We start from the raw sequence: 23,743 nt of genomic DNA on the forward strand, positions 1-23,743 counted from the left end.
GAGAGCGCGACACACACACACACACAGAGGCAGCGCGAGAGACAGAGAGAGCTGCGCACACACACAGGAGCAAGCACAGAGAGAGGTGCGCTCACACACAGGAGCGTTCTAGAGAGACACACACACAGGCGCTCCAGGCTCGCAAAAGAGAGACGCACGCACACACACACAGGCGCGGGAGAGAGAGGCGCGCACACACACAGGAGCGCTAGAGAGACACACACACAGGCGCTCCAGGCTCGCAAAAGAGAGATGCACGCACACACACACAGGCGCGAGAGAGAGCGAGAGAGAGAGAGCGAGCGAGGGACACATAAGGTAGAGAAGGCTGTTTGTTGTTCAAGGTTTTCTCAGTGTTATTCAATGTTTTTAATTAATTAATTGTATTTACATACAATCCTATGGGAGAAATTGCTTCGGATCACGACCAACTCGGTTTCGGACCAGAGTTTTGGAACGAATTATGGTTGTGAACCGAGGTTCCGCTGTATATATATATGTATGTGTGTGTTTGTGTGTGTTTGTGTTTGTGTGCATATACCATAAACCACAGTAAATATAGGGAAAGTAAAAAGAGACAATAAGGAGACAGAGCTGGAGGTGGCAGAGTTAAAGATGCTAAGATTTGCACTGGGTGTGACGAGGATGGACTGGATTAGAAACGAGTACATTAGAGGGTCAGCTGAAGATGGATGATTGGAAGGCAAAGTCAGAGAGGTGAGATTGCGTTGGTTTGGACATGTGCAGAGGAGAGATGCTGGGTATATTGGGAAAAGGATGTTAGGAATAGAGCTGTCAGGCAAAAGGAAAAGAGGAAGGCCTAAGAGAAGATTTATGGATGTGGTGAGAGAGGACATGCAGGTGATGGGTGTGACAGAGCAAGATACAGAGGACAGGAAGTTATGGAAAAAGATGATCCGCTGTGGCAACCGAAGAAGAAGACGTTCTATGTAATGGTTGAAGAAATCAGTAAACTAATTTCCAGTGATGTAGATAGAGGATATTCTGGCCACCCATTTGTCTTCTCAATCCACTTATCCCATGACAGGTTTGCTGAGAATACTCGCCTCATCCTCTGCATGGCTTGCTAGGCACACGTCAACTGTGGACAGGATGCCAATCTTTCTGAAGATCACTCACTCACACTATGCCAGGTTAGAATAAATAAATAACCTAAAACAAAAAAAGGATATCCATTCTCTACATTGACAAACTTAAAACACTTTCTTAACAGACCCTGTTTCATGAAACATGATTAACTGAAAATAAAATGCTATGAATAACTAAGTAAGAATCTTGTTATTTGGGGGTAAATATAGCTTTTTGGAATATGGAAGAATGTTTGCATCAAAATAAAATGCAATACAATGTGTGAACTACATTGAAATACATTGTAACACCCATTGTAATATCTCTTGATGCTGATTGGTCATTTCATTACATTCAGTTTTGTCATGAGTAATGCATGGTTTTGAATTAAAAATGTATTATGCTTGGAGCAGCTGCTAAGCAAAATGCAATACATTTGCTTTGCTTGTAGATATGATGCGTGATCTGTGGACATGAATAAAATGCAGTATTCCTTTGTATTGCGTTTTCAACTGACACAAAAATTGAAGTGAAAACCAAATGTTCACTTGGTTTATATGTTTTTAATTATGACACGATAAATCCATGCTGAAATTAAATGTACCATGTGCAAATGCATTGCATTGACACATAGTTAACACATTGAATTGTTTGAGATTGCAATTAATTTTGAAACAGATGATCTTCCATATCAGAAAATTCTTGAAATGAAGCAGATTAAATTAAAAATCTCAAATTAAATCATGACAGTTTTTAAAACCAAAAGCATGTAAGCCAGTTAATTTTGATTGCTTGGCATGGAGGAAAATATTTAAAAATGAAAGATGAAGAACAGTTTTTGTTTTGTTTGCATTTTCTCAGATTATTAACACTCTACTATTACGGTAGCAATCTTTATTACATCAAGGAACAAGAACAGAGTAGTATCAGATCAACATATATGGTTTACACAAAAAGTACCTGCAGCGTACTGGAATCCTGATTTCTTACATCAACCTAATCTCCATCATACTCAGCCTGCCACACCACACCTCACCACCTGTCAAGAGAAAGTTGGGCCACACTTTCAGTTCATTTGTCCTTAGCTTAGACTCACAAGATAAGCTATGTTTACTTCAAGGGTCAGGGTTTATCTCCAAATACCAGAGGACACATAGGTCAGAGAAGAAGAACTGGTCTTGAACAACATGCTTTTCCTTATTTTTGAGAATGGCTCCATGCATTCCCTTTAAGCACTACTAACTCCATTTGAAGAGAAGGAAATGTTGACTGAGGCTTCCGAGCACAAGCTGTAATGGTGCAATCACATATTAAAAACTGAAGGAGACAGAATTCTTAATACTTACAGTAACTGCCAAAGGAGTTAAGTAGAAGCCTTATTGGAAACCATTGTGTACACTTTGCAGACCATACTACCTGGGAGACAGCAGATTCTGAGAATGGCATTCACCTTAAGAAATACACAATGCACTGATGATAACCTCACAGATGATACTCCTTACCAAACGTCACTACAAAGCATCACCCTTCTCTGGTCAAAAATCAGTGTTAAATCTGTCTTCTTGTTTGGGACAGGGAACTCATTCACTAGCTTATGGATCTACCTAAAGTACAAAGATGTCCTTTTGCAAAATACTGAATTAAATTTCAAGAAAACTGCATTAAGGGCAGCACAACAGTGGTTAGAACATCCACCTCACACCCTGCCTGGCTGCTGTCTTTGTGGAGTTTGCACATTCTCTCTGAGTCTATTAGGATTTTCACTTGGCATTCTAGATTTCATTACAGAGGTGGTCATATTAGGTTAATTCACAACTCAGAACTGCTGTTGTGCTCACTGCAGCCAGGATACTGAACTGTGTAAAGTGGGTTACATTATAAATGACTACATAACAAATTGTTATAGTTAATTAAACCAAAAAAATATTGTATTAAAGTACATTCTCAGAAAACATTGTTCTCAACATGGAAAAAAATTAAAATAATTTTGTTCCTGTTCAAGTGCCTTGCCTATTCAGTCTGGTGCACACACTACATCAAGCTTTTCCCATAGATGTGACACTTCTCTGTTTCACTTGCAGACTTTTCACTCATTTTCTTTCAACAAAAGGCGCATGTCACCACCGTCTTGCTGTTATTGTATTTTACTACCTGACAGCAAATGGAGATTGGGACACAAAGGGTCATTCTCTCCTTCCCCTTTGCGCCTTAGGAATTCTACATCTTTGCATGCTGTATGTATTACTCCTGGCAACAAGGAGTGAAGGAACTGCAGATTTCTTTGAGGCGGCTCACTTTCACTGTATTCACGTAGGTGAATGCCTCTGGGGAAAAAGAAAATTCAACAATTTCTGTTTAAGCAAAATAGAAAAAAACATAATTATGTAAGCAGTTTTTTTTTTTCTTTCATGGTTGCTTTTTTGGTAGCGCACTTACACCATACAAGCACATAATTTGTTGATAAAAAGCTTTAGATAATTAACGCCATCTTTCTCCTCGACTGCTCACATTGGTATGCAAAGGTCTAAGTTTTATGGAAGAATCACTTTGAGTGCAACAGAGATGATATGACATCTATTAAGGGGGATTTAGCACAAAATGACATTTAATAAGTAGGGGTCAATTTCAGTAAAGGCTCCAAAATCAAAAGGCTAAGTAGAATTCAACGTCAGGGAAAGCATGTGATTCAAAACCAGAAATGCACCATAACAATTATTTTGTTTTGTTTTTTGTGAATTTATCACTAGGTATGTCTGTAGCACTAGGGTGTTGTACCGTGTTAGCCATTATGAATGTAGTGAGAAGTCAGGCAAAATGACACCTTTTATTGGCTAACTAAAAAGATTACAATATGCAAGCTTTTGAGGCAACTCAGGCCCTCACTAGGTAAGTCTTAATTGTCTGACACTTCACTGCAACGCAGCACCTCTTTTTAAAGTATACAGTAATTCAGCCAATGTTACACAATACATGTGTGTGCGTATTGTTTACTTTTAAAACACTAAGCATGGGCTGTGATACATCAGGAACATTGAAAAATAGAGAGAACAATAAAATATTTAATAAAAGAGGATATAAATTGGCAACATTCAGAAACAATGGGAAAATGATGTATACAGGTATTAAAACATGTCAATTTTTCCAATGGAGTCACTGGGAAAGTAAAAAAAAACAAAACAAAGTAATAAGAGATACAAGGGGGCAGGGATGCTTCAAGCACTGAAATACACTCACTTTCTTTCACTCCTCATCTGCTTGTCCTGGTGAGCGTTCACATCCTCACAGTACGCCTCAATATCTCCAAGCACCTAATTTTTCTGGGTGTATCTTGGTGAGCAGTTCCCAGTATAAACCAAATGGTAGGCAATCAAGAACCATTTGAAGGTTTCTAAAATCAAAAAGAGCAGGCCATTGGATTTTTATGAATTAATAAAGCTCTACTGATGAATCATAACATCTAAAGTATGTTGAATTTGTATGTATGATAAACCTACTAATAAAACACACAGGTATAGATTAATAGTAGCAGTTGTGTAAGTGAAGGTAAGGCAAGAGGGCAGCATGAGGGTGTAACTGTTAGTGTTCCTACTTCTGAGCTTTGAAATCCCAACCTGGTGGTGAAGTTTACATATTCTCCTCAGGTCTGTGTGTGGTTTTATTTGGGTTTTACTTCCACAACCCTAAGATGTGCATTTTATGTTGATTGGCACTTTTAAATTCACTCCATGAGAATGTGTAAGCGTCTCCTGTAACTGACTGCTGCCCCATCCAACACTGGTTCCAGCTTGTGCACTGTGAGAGGTAGCCGAACACCATCACACAGACACTGGCAGTTCTACAAAACACACCTTTATTTACAACAAAGTCACCGCACACACACAGTGCCCCTGCACCAATCACCCTTACACGGGCCTTTCTATGTCCCTGGGCTGCCTTTCTTCCTCACTCTTGAGCTTCGTCCTCTTCCACCCAACTCTGGCTTCATGATTGTAGGAAGGCAGCCCCTTTTATATTCACCCGGATGTGCTCCAGGTGCTCCCTGATGTCCTTCCGGCAGCACTTCCTGACACCCAGAAGCACTCTGGGCATCCCTGGGAGTTCTGGAAGTGCAGACATCCCAGGCTCTATGAAGCTCAGGGCACTCCCTGGCAGTGGCCACGGGCCCCAATGGGGTTGAGCCTCCATGCTCCGTTCCCGTGGTCCCCACACTAACCAGGGCTGTTTCCCCCTCGTGGCCTGGGGATGTATAGTCTGCCTCCTGGTCCTCCTGGGTGTCCCGGCTGGGCATGACCCCCAGCCACCCACCACAGCTCATACAGTTGGGATAAGCAATCCATGATCCACAATTGGTCTAACTGGGTTAAAAATGGGGGGATGAAGAAACAATTCAGATTACTGAGATTTCTGCTTGTGTGGAGTTTGTTTTTTTTTTTGTTTGTTCTTTTTTGCATTCTTATTACATATTTAACACATCCAACAACATTCACGTTAGGTTATCTGGAAATACTGCATTGACTGAAAGTAGTGTCTTACTGGATCTCGCCTTAAAACAGAAGGGTGTCTGTTCAGGTTTAAAGCTTTTTAGTGCTGTTGGATAGGCTGGAGTACTCCATGAGCCAGTGAAGCAATTTCATTAAATGTATGGGTGGACGTGTTCTTCTTAGGTAGTATAGTGGTAGAACACTTAACACTGTAGCCTTGAAGCTCCAGATTTCTGGGTTCTTACTCCAACTGCCACTGCCTTTAAAATAGCTGTATATTTTCTAAAGCAACTCCAATTTGCTAACATACAGTATGTCACACATGTTAGGCTCATGTTTATGATGATTCCTGTCTTACATCCAAAGCTGCCAAGACAGGCTCTTGTTCTGTGTAAGTTTTCACTGTAATAAGGAAGGTTGGAAAAATAAATAAGAAGAAACTACTATAGGTCATGATTTCCAGTCATTTTAGATTATTTATAGAGGGTTCGGAATAACTTTTTCCCAAAGATAGCAATGGTGATTGACTCCATTCAATAATTGACAATGCAATAGGCATTTAATGACAAGAATTTGGAGATATTCCATGAATGAAGTTTGCTTAAAAAATAAAGACTCACTTTTCTTTAAAGAATTAAAAATAAAAGATTTTGCTGACAATTCCAGGGTTTTTTGTCTGAGCATCTGCCATATTTATTTTGCCCATTTGCAAAAGTTCTCTCCACAGGACTAATTCAGCATCCTTCTCGGAAAGTTTTCTAAACTTCATGTCACTCATTTTAAATGGTCTGCACGCTTGTGACCATCAAAAGCACCTATTCTTTAAAAGAGTTTGTCATTGGCTACATATTCTGTGTGACAGAAGTTAAATACATTAAGCTAGAAGACAAGTGATTGATAACAATTTTATATAAAGAATAAAAACAAGACAGCAAGAAACAGTGTTTAGTTTCAGTAACCTGAAATTCTTCATTAAAAACTTTGCTTTTACAATACTTCTTTTAACAAGAATAAGTCTTTTATTTTTAAAGTATACCCCAGACAAAGAACATCTACTGTCCCTTCTCTTTAAATAATATACTATTGACACATACATTCTAGCTCCACCACTTAGGAAGTCATATATAGCAAGAAGCAACAGCAACCCACTGGATGATGCATTATAATGTAAGAAAAAAACAAGTGAAGTACAAATAAAAAATATAATTCAAAAATCAGACAAAGAAAAATATGCAGTGCACTTCACAAATAATCTAAAACAATGGATGACTTTGGCAGTCTGTCTGTGAAAGATGATAATGTTAAACATAATGTATATAAACAAGGATGGCTATACTGTAATGTTGTTGATTTATGAATAATAATTAAACTCAAAAATGTATTATTAGTTCTATGTGAAAACATGCAGTAGTAATATTTGTGACAGCTAGGGGGCGCTGTTGCTCCCTTGAACCCTCAGATCAGACGCCAGACACAAGATAAAAGTCCAAAATGACTTTATTAGTAATAATAAATGTGCACAAAGCACCCTCCACTCCACTATACTCCAATAAACAATACAATAATGAACAATCCTCCACTCCCAGACGCTTAGTCACCCTGCCTCTCAACTCAGCTTGTTTGTCTGGGATTTCCCAGAGTCTTTTATAGTCCTTGACCCAGAAGTGCTGCTGAACCCTCAGTCCATGTGACTTCCTAGCACTTCCGGGTCAAGATCAAATGCTCTTCTTTTCATCCCGGAAGCACGTCATTTCCTCTGTCCCTGTGACCAAGACGTACTTGCGGGTTATAGGGCAAATACAGGTCTCTGAGCCTCCCTGCAGCGTCCCCCTGTAGCCCCCATGGTATCCAGCAGGGCTGTGAAGGAAAACTCCAATATCCATGATGTCCTGCTGGAATTCGGGGCACCTCCATGCTGCCGGAAGGGCTCGATCTAGCGGCGAGGGGGTATTGGCCGGGATGAACAGCCGGCCATAGTCCACATATTCTAATAGTGAAATAGTTTAAGTTTTTACTCTATTACCGCTGGGGATAGCGAAAGATGTGTTTGTCACTCTACATGTATAGTTAAAAACAGCTAAAACAGTTTACCTTAAAAGTGCGTTGTAATTGTAATACAGTAATCCCTCACCTATCGCGGGGGTTACGTTCCAGAGCCCCCCGCGATAGGTGAAAATCCGCGAAGTAGCAACCTATATTTATTTTATTATTTAAACATATTTTAAGGCTTTATAAACCCTTCCCACACTGTTATAAACCTTTCTCACTCTCTTGTTAACCTTTCCCACACTCTTATAAACACTTCCTATGCTCTTAAACACTTTCTACATTCTTAAACACCACAGGACCAACACTGCACACTGCACCCAGCGATCAGAAGTCAGTGTGTCTGCACTCGCTTTGTGAAGGGGGGCAGCTGAACTGACGCTGAGCAGAAATGGACTTTGTGCTGCTTCTGCCAAAATGCCTGCTTGCCGCTCTGCGCGTTCGGAAGGAGGAGGAGTGTGTGTGTGTGGTTTTGTGAGGGCTGAACGCACGTTCGCTCAAAGCCCCCCTCCCCGGAGGCGCAGTTCGCATTGTCAAGGGGGTGGGGAGCTGAATGAAAGCTAAGGAGAAGTGGACTTTGTGCTGGCTTTGTGCTGCTTGTCGCTATGCCTGTTAATAATTTAAAATCCTGTACATCACCAATTTTCCTGTCTCACTGTCTTGTCTTGCGTGAAGTTAAAATGTTTTATAATAGTGAGATGTTACTCATATCCTTAGCCCGACATCCACATATCATATGTGTTAACAAAGTGTGTTTTATAAGTTTACATGTGTTTAAAGCATGTGGGATGGGTATTTTAAGGCTTAAACTATAAAAATGTTTATTTATATGGTCTTTCTATATCGCGGATTTTCTCCTGTTGCTGATGGGTCTGGAACATAACTTCCGCGATAGGCGGGCAATCACTTGTATTTAAAAACCCGCGAAGTCGTGAATCCGCGAAAAGTGAACCGCGAAGTAGCGAGGGATTACTGTAAACAAGTTTAAATTATACAAACCCTTGCAAACTTATTTTTATAAAGGTAGCCAGTAGTCATTTTTGACGATCTCTCTAAAGTTTTCATGAAGGTGGCATTCTTTAATACAGTACATTCATCCATTTCTGAATGTGCTTAGTCCAATTGAGGGGTCATAGGGGACTTCAAACATAAAGCAGGAAACAACCGAGTCTGCAATAATCCTCTGCCAACCTTACCCTTTCAGTGACTACATGTAGAGTCTTAAAAAAGTGTTGAACTGAATAAGCCAGCTGGTTGTATTTCTATTTGCTCTGCCCTGTGCAAGGTTATGATCATTAACACTAGAATCCCTGAAGCCTACAAAAAAATCACAAGCCACCTTAAATTCCTTCTCACCTCTCCATCAGGGTCTTTTGTTTAGTAGGTGTGTCGATCAGCACAAGCAGCAAGCAGCCTGCTATCCAATCCCCCCACCGCCGCAGCTCAACTTGGGCTAAAAGTTCTCCCAGCTCAAGTCTTGTTTATCTGCGTGTGAGGTGCCTGGAGATGTATAGGGTAAATAATATATTTTTATTTGGAATACATGCATTTCAAGTGTATTCTGTGTCTGCAACGATCAATATAAATGTAGGATGACAGGAAATGCGAGAAATGGAGAGGTGTGAAGGAATTTAAAGTGGCCCGGGATTACAAGTTCTTTTCATAGGCTTCAGGGATTCTAGTGTTAACAAAATCTGTAACTAACATGACTAAAATATATTGTGTTATTTTATTAAATCTTATGATTTTACTTATGTATTTTACCTCACTATTTTTAATATTTTTTCACAAAGAATCTAGATGTGTGGATTACTGTGCTCTCCATGTTAGTTCACAGCTTTTTTTGTCTTTCTTACCTTTATATTATTTTTTGTTAATGCAAAAACTGTCTAGATGTCATGTGACCAATCTAGTTGCATCAATAGTACAGCAGTTAGTGTGTTTAAATTTGGTGTACATGAATCTCAGAATTATCCCTCTGTGGGTAAACGAAAGTCTTCCTCTGTGACTAACAGTAGATTAGTTTCAAACTACCAAGTACAAAGATTTGTTTCGGTGATCTTACTTTGGCTTCATATTCCTGATCTTTTAGTTCTGATGTTTTACTTGGCACTCAGTTTAATTTTGTCTTCTCAGTTTCCAATCTTGCCTCTCTGACTTCATGGTGAGGCTTTGTTGATCAATATATAACCTGGACTTTGAAGTACACATAACAAGTGTAATTAAAAACTGAAATTAAAACCACATACTTCAAAATTAAGTTTAATTTCTTTAAATAAATTAATTTCTGGAAGTCCACTGTTGACTACTCTTTTTTCAAATAAGTATAGCTGCAGACCTCCATAACTCTGCTTTCACACATTTAGCAGCCCTTGCATTACACATTAGTGATGTTATGTGTTTCTCAAGATGACCACTTTAACATGTACATCACACATCATTTTCAGAAAATATCCATGTGCTGTGGTTAAAATTAGGGTTATGACACTTGTCTTACTTAAGAGTAATGTCTTACAGTAGGTTTGTCATGTAGTAGGACTGTTGTGTAGTGTTGCGGGCAACAGCCAGTATCTTCTTGGGAGTTTCTGCTGAGTAGATCATGTGCCATATATGTGCAATATGAGTGGCTGTTAAGCAGAGCTCTTGAATAGCAGGGCTCTAGACATCTGCAGTTAGAAATTTGTTTTTTCCCTAGCCTGCCTCATGTATTGTGAGGCTACACAGTCTAATGAACAAAATGGTTGTCAGCTAGCTAGAAATAACATGTTTATGAACATGGGGCCAGACCATACAATTGGTCACAAAAGGTGACATGCTGTTTGTGTATAGAGAATATGCATATTCAGTGTAGATGGTCAGGTTTGTGGAGCTCAATTAAAGGAAGGTGCTGAATTTAAAAATACACTGCTTTCGCAAAGATGAGTATAAAGAGTTTGATGACTGTGACATGCTGAAAGATACAAATCTACCAAAGAAGTTAAAATGGCAGGCTATGATATCCAACACACTATAAATGTGTGCGGAAATGTAGATGGCAGTTCTCCTCAGTCGATTAAACACAAAAAGAAAGCAAGCAGGTATAGCTATTTACAGAATGGGGATTGTTTATCAGTTCATGTAAATTACTGTCTTCATAAGATAATGCAAAATACTGTACATAATATGAAGTTTAAAAGTAGCTACTTGTTCACATAGACAATGCTATGATGTGAGTGAAACAATTTCAACAAAATATTCAGAAGATAACACTATAAATGGCTAGACCAAAAAATGATTTACTGTGCATAATCAACATGCGATGAGTGCAAAACATGCATTTAATTTTCATTAAATGGCTTTATTTAAAGCTAAAATGAAGACTAAACTGAAGTTATTTCCAAAATATAAACTAATTCAGACAGGTCGGCAATATAAAAACTAAAATAGAAGTTGTCAAAACTTCATACAGCTAAAATGAGAGTAAACTGGAAATTAGTTGAGAGTTGAAAACGGTATAGAAAAAAAACACTAACAAAAAAATTGAAATGAAATAATCTCGGTCCTATCGTGAGGCCTTTACCATCTGAATTTAATTTGAAAGAACTGGTAAATATTTTAGAAAATTAAACAGAACTTTTTAAAGAGTTAAGGCTCATTAAATTACTAGGAACAACACTATTTTTTATAAAGTTCAATGTGAACTAGAAAATTTCTTACATATTGTTTAAAATGTAACCATAATTTCATGCAATTTAAACATCCATAATTACTGATAGTCCTTTTACAACAGATGTGGTGATTCTAACATATTTTAAGACTAGTATGATGGTAGGAATACCACCGCCCGACACCCGTTGCATTCCATCAAAGCTGGTTGATGATAAATATGTGATTATTGGCAAAATGTTGTATTCTATCATTGTACCAGTGCCAGCTAATGAAAAATATCTGCCCATTGGTAAAATGCTGTATTCCATCATCGTGTCAGCACTGACTGGTAACGAATATGTGACCATTGATAGAAGTCACATTCTGTCACGGTGCCAATTTTAGCAGACGAAAAAGTGAGGTACTGTGAAGCAAGAAAAGCAAAACAATATGTTGACAGTGGCTGACGATTTGCCTTCATTAGACAAACACCACCTTATCCACTGTGCTATTTCTGTTAAGACTTTTAATGTGTTTTATCCAACATATTATTTGCAAATATTTAACAGACTTAGTAGTGCAACAAAGTGTTCTAGACTAATGAAAATACAATCGAAATAGTTTCTGATGAAGATCAGAAATATGATCTCTTATTACTGTAACCTACAAAAATAAAATTTGCAACATAAAAAATGTTAAGATGTAGAAAATCACACAGTTGGAAAATACTTACAATGACACTTTACCATTACTCAAAATTTTTTTTACCTTTCTATAGCGAAAAGCCTATTTGAAGGAGAACAACAATACCATCTCCAAACATTTTGCTTTAATCATATAGTGTTGGCGTTATTCTGTGTTTTATCACTTTATACTTTTCAGTAGACTTGTTTTGACAAAGGTTGGTGAGTAAACTTCATCAATTAGTAAAACCATTTTCTTCCGTTAAGAAGGTAATTTTTACAACAAGCTTAGGTCAAAACTGTTCCTCTTTTACTTTAATACATATTATTTAAATGAGATGAGCAGCTTCAGATTACAAGCATATTGTGTTTTAATGATAAATATTCTATCAGTGTATTTTACATTGATAATAATAATAATAATTCTTTGCATTGTAACAAATACAGGTAAAATTCCATTACAACATACTGCCAGGGACCTAAAAAATATTTTGTTGTAATGAGATTCTGTATTTGTTGCTTTCTTTAACTTTTGTCCAGGCGTTTGCAATCATTTCAATGGCTTCTTTTGCATTAATTTTAATATTCTCCTGTCTACAAGTTATGCTGACGAGAATCTTTCTCAGCATTTCCTTGCGATAATACACTTTCAGGGTGCGAATGATGCCCAAATCCAATGGCTGAAGCACTACTGTGCAACTCGGTGGGAGGAATTCAACGCGAGCATTATCTAAATGCGGAAGCATGTTGTGGGCAGCACAGTTAACAATCAGAAACAGAATCATCCTTTTCTTCTTCTTCATATTGTGGGGTTTCTGAACACTTTTGGGATCCTCCTCCCCAACCACCCAACGGGAATGTCACACAGAAGTGCGTCCCGAACCTGCATAACCTGTCCAAACGTGCTTTGTCCCCTGGTGGCTTTGGACAGGTTATACAGCGTGATGATAGGTACGTGCTCCTGCAAAGTTTTATTCACCTCTGTAATAAACAGAAGCAAATCCCATGGGGTGAGCCAGGCTATAACGTCATGCATAAAGTTCAGCCCCTGCTTGACATTGTGGAACCAACATAGAAACACTTTTATCAGCCTGGCTGTGATTTGTCTGTGCATGAATCTATGATAAAATAAAAGGGACACCTTTTTTTCTGCAAATATATGCCAGACAAGCCCACAAAGTATGGCATAAAGGATTTTGTACTGGCAGAAGCAAACACTGGTTTATGCCTGAAAGTAATTACATATACAGGAAAGTATTTCTTTCAAAGAGAGAACTGTCCCTTGACAAGTCAGGTTGTGCTGGAGCTGCTTCAGGCCTATGAACATTTGGGTCATGTTGTGTACATTTGGACAATTTTTATACATGCCTAGAATTGTTCATGGAGCTACAGAGCAGAGGAATTGGAGCTTGTGGCACAGTGAGAGTGAACAGGATACACATGGCTTCATAGTTGAAGCCAGACAGGCTGAAGATGAAAAGAGGTGACAATACGGTTTTTATGCGGGCAGATAACTTGGTGGCAGTGGCATGGCACGATGGCAAATGGGTGACTTGTCTCTCTACAGTACACACTAACAATATATGTGAGAAAGTGCAGCAACAGACAATTGAAAAGTAGGCACCAAAGCAACACATATTGTAAGCAGTGCACTGTGGCAATGACTGAAATTGGCTGCTTTGAGCGAGATCAGACTTTGCAGGATGTTGCTGTGTAAAATGTATGTGATATGTATGTGAAATCATAGAGTATGCAGGCTCATACAACATGCAAGACAGTAACATTTGTCAAAAGGAAATATTTTTTGTTGATTTCAATTGCTTTGTGTTCTTTTTTTTAAAAAAGTTAGTTTTTGGAAAAATATTCAGCCCTGGGAGAAAAGAAACAAAAAAAAAATTAGCCCTAAAAGAGTTAAACTCATCAATTTACTTATTTTTACTAGCTTTAAGTTTTACTCCATTGGCCATGCTCTCTTTTTCAGGGGTGGGGGTTGATTTGTTTTCAATCCTATTTTTTGTAAAAATTGATCTATTTGTATGGAATGATTACAATAAAATCAATAAAATATTAAAAAAAAAGACTTGCAGTGCATCAGGGTCTGCATCCGGGGTTCAGGATAAAATTCAAAATCCCTGTTCCATAAAAGTTCTTGTCAGGGCAAGTACTTAGTACAGTATTTTTTTACTCTCCTCTTTGTCTTTTGCTATTGTTTTTTAATTGGTCTTTGTCTCCTTGGTTTTGGTCCACTGCTCCTTTAAAGACCACGATTAAACCTAATCTTTTTGCTCACTACTGTAATGAAGTAAATCATTTGTTTGATAAGCATCTGTTTACTTCTTCATCACAATGCTGAACTAAAAGCCTTTATATATTCAACTTTAGGGGACCCCAGACAGGGAGGCCGTATTCATTAATTCTTATACAAAAATTATTTTCACTGCACATTATTTACTGAAATGTGTTTTCAATAGGGAGGTGTATAATCAATAGCTGCTAGAAAAACATAAAATACTTTTTCATCAATGTTATGGATATCTTGTGGTTGTTTTTTCACATGTGCAACAAAACAAAGAAATGGCACTCTAGAGCTGTAATATTTTAATAGTATATTACGCTCCTGTTCATTGAGTAGCTAAGTATAAAAAGAATTATGTGCCAACTCTTCTAATGACACCACATAAAACCCCCAGGGCTAGCAGATTAATTAATCAAACTGTGTGGGTTGATAATAATCTTTTCTTTCTTCTCTTTCAGATCACTGGAGGAACACATATAACAATCATTGTAACAATTCCTTACCAAAAGAAAGGTCCAATTAGTGTCTAAAAACAGGTAACTGTTCAACTGATACGGAAGGAAGTCCTGGTGGCGATATAACTAGGAAAGGATTACATTTTTATTTGAAGAAAAAAAAAAGTATGGACAGCCTACATAAATTTGCAGTGAGGCACATGCAACACAGAGTTTTTAATGGGTATATGACTAGAGTCAGAAGCACAGCAGGATGCATTTGTCAGAAACTCTAAATCTCAGAAGAGGCAAATAGCAAACATCGAAGGTGACTAATTGAGGAACAGATGGCAAAAATAGAACATTACCATCAATTGCTTTAGGTAGATAGTTGACAGAAGTCACACTTTACAACAATGTGTGATACAGTGCCACTAATTCAGATTTTTTTTTTGTCTTGACTAAAATTTAACAAAATTTAAACCACAGGGGAAGGATGCGTCACTTGCATCCAAGCAGATTTGACAGACCTCAGTAGTGAATATGACTGGGACAGAGGTGTGAAGTACATAGAACAGGAGTTGAGTGGCAAGAAAAAGATACTGGATAAAGGCACATGGGCATCTAAGAATAAGTATGCAGTAATGAACAAAATACAGGCTCTGTAATGCCAGGCCCTCTTTTTTTTTTAATGTGAGTTTATTGGTAGATATTTTTACATACATTTAATTTAGCAAGAAAAGTAAGCCTGACAATGTACAGCAAAATTACCAGTGTTTTCATTTTTCCAATATTATGAATAACAAAATATTACGAAACGATAAACACAGTCAAGCTTCTGGACTGCCAGGCTGACATGCACAGTTCTGGGCACTAGAATTCTATGCGAAGTGATTCGTCACCCTGCCACTATTAGGGTTGTAAACCATATTACTTACACAACGGCTGTGCATTTTGAATAAAACTAGTGCACTCATTTACATTATGCAACACGTTCACCGTTTAATGTAGCTTATACTGTGAAGTATAATCCATCCATCCATTTTCCAACCCGCTGAATCCGAACACAGGGTCACGGGGGTCTGCTGGAGCCAATCCCAGCCAACACAGGGCACAAGGCAGGAAACAATCCTGGGCAGGGTGCCAACCCACCGCAGGACACACACAAACACACCCACACACCAAGCACACACTAAGGCCAATTTAGAATCGCCAATCCACCTAACCTGCATGTCTTTGGAATGTGGGAGGAAACCGGAGTGCCCGGAGGAAACCCACGCAGACACGGGGAGAACATGCAAACTCCACGCAGGGAGGACCCGGGAATCGAACCCAGGTCCCCAGGTCTCCCAACTGTGAGGCAGCAGCGCTACCCACTGCGCCACCGTGCTACCCGTGAAGTATAATAAATTATCAATTTATTTGCTCAGACATGAAGTAACAATAATAACAATACATTTTATTTGTATAGTGCCTTTCCCATGAAGTGTAACAGAATTCCAAACTCCTATGGTTGTAGATTAGTGGTTTGCAATTCAATTATGGATTACTACCACAATTAAATAATAATAATGCTATTCTTGTGTGCAGGGCAGAATGACGAGAGAGTGATTGGCCACAGGTGCAGGCTTTGATATTGTCTATGACTTGTATATTTAAGATTTGTTCCCCTGAATTTCTTCACCGTTCCCCTGAATTGTTTCATTTCTTTTCTAAATAGAGCCCAAACAGAAATGAAATGTGAAAGAGTAACCCAACAGAAGACTAACTAAGTCAGGGCCTCAAACTCCAACCAGTTTCACTCCAACCAGTTTCTTAATGAGGCTCTGATTCTTATTGTTAATTAATCCCGTTCCTTAATTCCATGGCTTGTTGCTGCTCTCATTGTGCAATAGCAGACATTTCTAAAATTGTTGATTTTCACTTTTCTAAGAGCACTGGTAAAATGTTTCGGGGACCTGAGCAGATCAGCATTCCTGAGACCTTTACTGTTCTTTATTTTCAGTTATTGTATGATCGACAATGTTGGTCATGTTTTGCTGGTCATATTTTGGTTCATTTTTTATCTCATTATTTTTTGGCTGCTAATTAAGGAAAAAGAAACAATTAAGAGGTCTGAGTCTTGAAGAGCAAGTCAAATAAAATTAATTCAAAAGAAGTTAATTAGGAGCAAAAACAGGTCACTAATTAAGAAAAGGGTTAGAATGAAAATCTGCAGCCACTGAGGCCCTACAGGACTGGAGTTGGGGACCCCTGGATTATGAGCTGTTTGCACTTTTTCCTCATATCTGCATGGGTTTTTCTTCACTTATCCTGATTTTCCTCCCTTTTCCTACAAACATGGTATTTATATTGCCTGTAAAACTATTCATCCGTTGGAAGTGTTCATATTCTGTTATTATACAACATTGAACCACAGTGGATTTAGTTTAACTTTTTTGACACTGATGAACTGAAAAAGTCTTTTTAATATCACATTGGAAACAGATCTTTACACAGTGGTCTAAATTCATTAAAAGTATAAAACTGAAAATAATTAATCTCGTAAGAGTTTACCTGTTTTAATACAACACACCTAAATCATCACTGGTGCAGTCAGTTGGTTAGTTTTAGAAGTTCCAGAATTAGTTAAATGGAGATCACATGTCTGTAGCCCAGAGGTTTCAACTGACTGCATATAAATGCACCTTATCTGGAAGGTCCAATTTGTGATCAGTCAGTATGATGGCCTGACCTACACAATGAAGACAAAGGGACAATCCAAGAAGCTCAGTGAAAAGGTGATAGTAAAACACAACTCATGTAATGGAGACAAGAAAATATTCAAGTCACTGAATATGCCTTGGAATTCAGTGAAATCAATAATTAAAAAATGGAAGAGGTATAGCACAGCTGTAAACCTGACAAGTGTAGGCCATCCACAAAAACAGAGTAATTGTGCAAGAAGACTACTAGTGAGAAAGGACACCAAGAGATATGATGTCTCTTAAGGAGTTACAAGCTACAGTGGAATTTAGATTGGATGAACTGTGTATACAACAACTGTTGCTGGACTAATTCACAATCAACTGAGTGGGAGAATGGCAAAGGGAGCGCCCCATATTAAAAGTGTTAAAGTTAAAATTGAGATTCTGAAGTCACCTGGAAGAAGTTTCTGTGGTATGATGAGACCTTTTTGGACATCGGACTAAACACCATATTTCATAAAAACATTCTCATTATCAAAAACACACCATCCCCACAAAGAAGCATGGTGTTAGTGACATCATGGTGAGTGGATGTTTCACTGTACACCCCGGAAGGCTTGTGAGGGTAAAATAAATGCAGCAAAACAGAGGAAAGCCCTGATGCAGTCTGCAAGAAACCTGCACCTTTGGAGAAGATCTGTTCTTTATCAAGACAACAACCCCAAATATAACACCAAAGCTACACAGAAATGGCTTAAAAACAACAATGTGAATGTCCTAGAGTGGCCAAGTCAGAATCCCGGTCTCGATTCATTTGACATTTTGTGGCTGGACTTGAAAGAGGCTGTTCACTCACAAACCCCATGCAACCTGACAGAGCTTGAGCAGTTATGTAGAGATTTGACCAGATGTGTAAAACTGATAGAGATCTGTGCACACAGACTGAAGGCTGGAAATGCTGCCAAAGATGCATCTACTGAATTCTGACTTGAAGAGGGTGAAAACTATTTCATTATTTCATGTTTTATAATTGTAATTAATTTACTTTGCAGAGATATTTTTTCACTTTGACTATTATAGAGTTGTTTTCTATTGATCAGTGTCAAAAAAAGTCAAATGAAATCCACTGTGATTCAATGTTATACAATCCTAAAATGTGAAAACTTCCAAGAAGGTGAATGTGTTTTAAAGGTACTATGTATGTGTTAGGTTAAATGGTCTCTATAAACTGGCCCAGTGCTGGTTTGTGTTTGTGTGTGTTGTGATAAAATAAACAGATGAGACAGATTAAGAGTTGGGGAGCCTCCCTGTATACTGGTTGTAAGTTCCAGTAGCTGAAAACAAGGTCAAAAATCAGATACATTTGACAAAATTTCATTGGGGTCATGAAGCTTTTATAGAGGAACAAATTAAATTAATGGATGTGACAAAGACAGAGGGAGCCGGAGATGATGTCAGAAGGGGAGGGATGGAATTGAAGTCATCAGGACGGGACCGGAAATGAGGTGATTCCATGGAGCTGGAAAAGAAAGTTTCTTCATTGTGGGGACGGATGTGGAGATCGGTTAGTTTATTGAAGTACAAGCTTTTTATTCAGGTGTCTTTCTGTAGATGAAAAGGAGAGAAGAGTGTTAATACTATGTCTCAGACCCCTATCTCTTGTACTTTCACGCAGAATCAAAACCTGCTGACTGTCCCCTAATTGCGCTTGTGGAACAGTGTGTATGTTGTGAAAAAGGACTTGCATTACTTTTAATGTTGATTCAACCTGGATAGGCTCTGCCCCACCCCTACATTGAATTAACCATTCTATAAAAATGGGTGAATATAATTTACAACTAACTACAGTAACATTTCCTCGCATTTGTAGGGTTTTTTTAGGTGAACCATATCCTAAATATGTGGAAACTACATTAACTGGCAACTCTAAACTGTGAAGGAGATTCTAGATGTGCGTGAAATTTCAGAGGTGTTGGCATTAGGTTCCTGAAACCCTGTAATGGAAAAGCAGTATTCACAAAGTACAAAAATGGCTAGAGATTACTTACTAAAATGTTTTTGTTTAAACGTACAATTGGTTGGTCTAAGATCCTTGAGTAACTCGTAATGTGAGAAACAATATTTGGATAAATTAAGAAGCCTAGAATGCCAGCTTATCACAGGTTCAGGTCACGTCAGGTTGGGGAGCATGCACTGGTACAACGCAACCACCACATGATGAAACAGCTCAGTCTCCTGGTTGACAGCCCCACAGGCAGACAAGTGGTCCAGTCCCACTCACCGGAAATTACCATTTATCTTCCATGGCCAAGAGTTACATGGGCGTCCCCTTGGCCTGGTCCAGTCGCTCGGGTCGTCAACAATGAGGATCCTGTGAGCCGGATCAACCTTGGGGAATCGCGCCACATTGGCATAGTGCCGTAACTGACTCTCCCTCACAATACAGGTATTGTGCCTCATTTCTGACTCCATGTCTGCTGTTATCACAATATGTATTTCTGCATGCATGTTTACACTGACATACTGTAAGGAGATGTCATTTAACAGCTTTACATTCAAATAATAAAACAGTCAATGCTACAAATCTACCCACTGCTATAGTTTTTTACACTCATTTTTTTGAAGTTCTCTTTTGTTTTAATCATGTAGCCTCTATATCTAATTTCAATGTCTTCATCATTTGTATATTATGTCCCAGGAAGGCAGCCCTATAAACCATGGGTCCAGGGTTCTGGAAAAAAGGCTGGATGCTGTATCTCCTTGAATCCACAGTTTCACACAGCACCCTTCTCAACCAATGAACTGTGAGTAGGGGCTTTGTCATGAACCAGTCAACAGATTTCCTCGTTGACTTTCCCTGACTATAACAAATGTCACAGTAAATCAGTATGCAGACAGATTATGCAGGACTTTTGAAAAATATAAATACAGCTTCACCCTCAACGTTATAAAATAGTGTGCACATGATTCTGCCAGCACTCACTTAAGACTATTGTACTTCTTTGGTGTTGGAGAATGGCCATGCTTCCACTGTTTTCTCCTAGGTTTTTAAACTCTGGGCCATGGTGACCCCTGTTAAAAGAAAGCAAAGGAGGCCAAAAGTATAAACAAGAAAAAGAATGTATTTAGAAAAATATATAATAATAGAATGGTAGAGGGAATTGGAGATACAGAACATACAGTATATCAATATAAGTGTTTTAGCCTTTACAAGATTTGAGTACCTTCGGCAGTTTCCTGCTAGGTTGATACCTAAGTCCTCTTGTTTGCATTTACTCCTTACTCTGGCCTTTTTTTTTCACACTAGTGGAGCCCTAACCTATTGGGACAAAGATTAATATCATTAACTACTCACTCTTTTAACTGAGCGTTACAGTGAAATCAACCATTCTGACTAGTTTGGATGTTTGTCATTTTGTATTCCAAATGATCAATATGCTGTATATTGCAGCAGAAGGCTATTTACTGTAGAAATTAAAATACCACAGAGTTACTGTACATATTCGGGAATGTTAAGCTAATGGAAGAATGGACACAGTCAATTATTTATAGCTTAGTAATTTCCATTGCACTCTAATGGTTATCAGAGAGACTTTTCCTCATATATGTTGTTTCCTGAAACCAATAGTAATGGGCTGGTAGCCCCAGACTTTCCTGACCCTTAAATGGAAGGATGGATTCCAGGATGGCAGAGACTCATGGAATCACTTGAAGAAGCTCTAGAATGACAGCTTCAAGAGTCACCAAGGCTACTATAACATTGGAAAACCTTTCCAGAATATACCCTGAAGTATTCACTGGCTTGAATGTTCAAATCACTTTGCAGTCAAAAAGCTTTTGAACATGGAGTTGGGAAGTTTAAATGGTGAAAGGAAGAGAAGCCAGAGATGGTAGGAAAAATAGGTAAGGGTGCTGAAAAGACAGTTTGTGTTAAGGCTGATTTATACTTCTGTGTTAAGCTAATGCTACTGTGCCGTAGGCTACACTGTCTAAAGCAGTTTCTGTTTCTGCTTTGCGCCACACTGCAGGCATATACCTGAACGCTGGTTGGTGGTGTTTGTAACACTTAAGACAAGAGTATGATCCATTAAAATGTAGACAGTTTTTGCCCTCCAGGACCACCATTTCTCTTGCTACACATTTTCTTATGTAGGCGAACATATTTGCCCCTCATATTTTTCCACTTTTTCATACATTCCCTGACTTCCAAACTGGAAGATGAGGAGAAACATATTCCAGGAAATACGAAGTTACCAAACTGGCCAATCAGAGTCATAGGTGAGTGTGTAGGATTCACGTTGATGTGACGCATAGTCTCATTTTTGAAGAGGTGTGCATCAGACTACACTGTAGGTATGCAGTAGGTACGCCATAGGATACACAGGCAATTGCATACCTATGGTGGTGGCTCGATGCAGAAATATAAATCAGCCTTTAGCAAGGAGGTGAGAAAGTGTTTTAGGCACATCTCAGAAACAGCACAGTATATGTTATTAAGGGCTACAAAGATTGGTGTGATATATATATTTATTTATTTATTACTTTAACTTTTCCATATAATCATTCTTCCCTTGCATTTTTTATTTACTGGAGTTGTTATATTTTAATACACACACATTATTAGGAATATGAGGGAAAAATCTGAGTACCCACAGGAAAACTCATGAAGACATAGGGAGAATGTAGTCTCCACACAGACGACTGGGTACAGGATTCAAGCCTAATACCCCTATACGCTATATATATATATATATATATATATATATATATATATATATATATATATATATATATATATATATATATATATATTTATACAGTACATCCTTGTTTGGGTAATCAAATGTATAAAAATGAATTCTCCATATATAATTCTCCATATATTGCTTAGAACAGTAGTTCCCAAACTCAATCCTGGGGACCCACTGTGGCCGCAGGTATTTGCTCGAACCAAGTTTCGTTTTTCATTGGACTCTTAGCCTAATTAAGTGAGTCATTATTTCCGAGTTTCTGTGTTTTGAGTCAATGTAGAAATTACAAACTAAATTTGGTAGAATTTTTATTAAAATGTAATGGGGAATATGTATTTTTTTAAAAGTTGTTAACAGTATTTTCAACCTATACCTATATTTTCATTCTGCTTTTCCAGGTGTTCTGGTTATTTAATTGATTATTTACTAATTAACACTGAAGTCATTGCTGCTTTCATCATGTGTCTGCTGTGCTGGTTGTTGTCACTATTAAGGTTAAATGAAGGGAGCAAACTACACAGGAAAAGGGGAAAATAATAGGAAAACAAGAGTTAAGTATTTATACCTTTAGAAAAAAAATAGAAATGTTTCTAAGTGTCTTATAAATGTAAAAACCATACTGTTGTGTTTTTCTGAATGCAGAATAAAAAAAGTAAAAAAGACCAGCTAATTAAGTGAGATCAGTTGTTATCGATTATTATCACCGATTGTGAATCTGGTTGGAATAAAAACCTGCAGCCATAGGGGGTCCACAGGATCAAGTTTGGGAACCACTGGTTTAGAATATACTGCACACATTCTGATCAGAAAACTCTATATATACATATAACCAGTGTATCATATTTCATTTTACATACAACCAAGTATTACTGTTAGAGCTGGAAAAATTTCTAAAGCTTCCATTGTCTTTAGTTGTAGCAGACGTAGCCTGCATTACCGGTATAAATAAAAGGGAAAAACATTTCTTTTGGAATTTCCACACGTCTAAATAGAACCCATGATGAGACAAAAGGATGTACTTTAAGATAAAAGCTGTAATCCAGCGAAACAATGAAACTGTTAACCAGAATAGTTCAAAAGAAAACATCGTACATACTTGTGGTCTTCAAGTTCACGGTTGGCCAGTAGAAGACTTTTTGTGTGCTGATGATGATGTCCTTCTTCAGCCATAGTGTACTGCTGCTCTCTGATGGAAACTTCAGTCCCCGCAATGACACTGATATTTGGCTTTTCCCCCTCTTGATATAATATCTCTGCTCAATATGACATATATTTTTTAAGTCAAACCAACAACAAGACACAAGTAAATTTACTGAAAATCAGTTCAGCCAGTTTTGTGTAACTAGTAGAGAAACAAATACACAAATAAACAGACATCCAAACAGTTTACAATTTTATTTATACATTTTGCTGACAGAAGAAACCATTCTTTGCATTTGTTTATGACATCAGTCTTGAAAATGTCAAGTCTGTAGCCTTAGCAAAAGAGGGACCCTAAATGAGTCCAATTTAACACGCATATTTATTTTACATTGGGTCTTCTTGCCATGCAAATTCTTTGTGTGGTCTACACCTCTTCCACCATCATCAGGATTTTTCCTGATGGGCCTTAATTTCTTTTCACAATCTATGATAAGCTATCAAGCTCA

Source organism: Erpetoichthys calabaricus, chromosome 7 (assembly GCF_900747795.2).
Source record: "Erpetoichthys calabaricus chromosome 7, fErpCal1.3, whole genome shotgun sequence".
Taxonomy (NCBI): domain Eukaryota; kingdom Metazoa; phylum Chordata; class Cladistia; order Polypteriformes; family Polypteridae; genus Erpetoichthys; species Erpetoichthys calabaricus.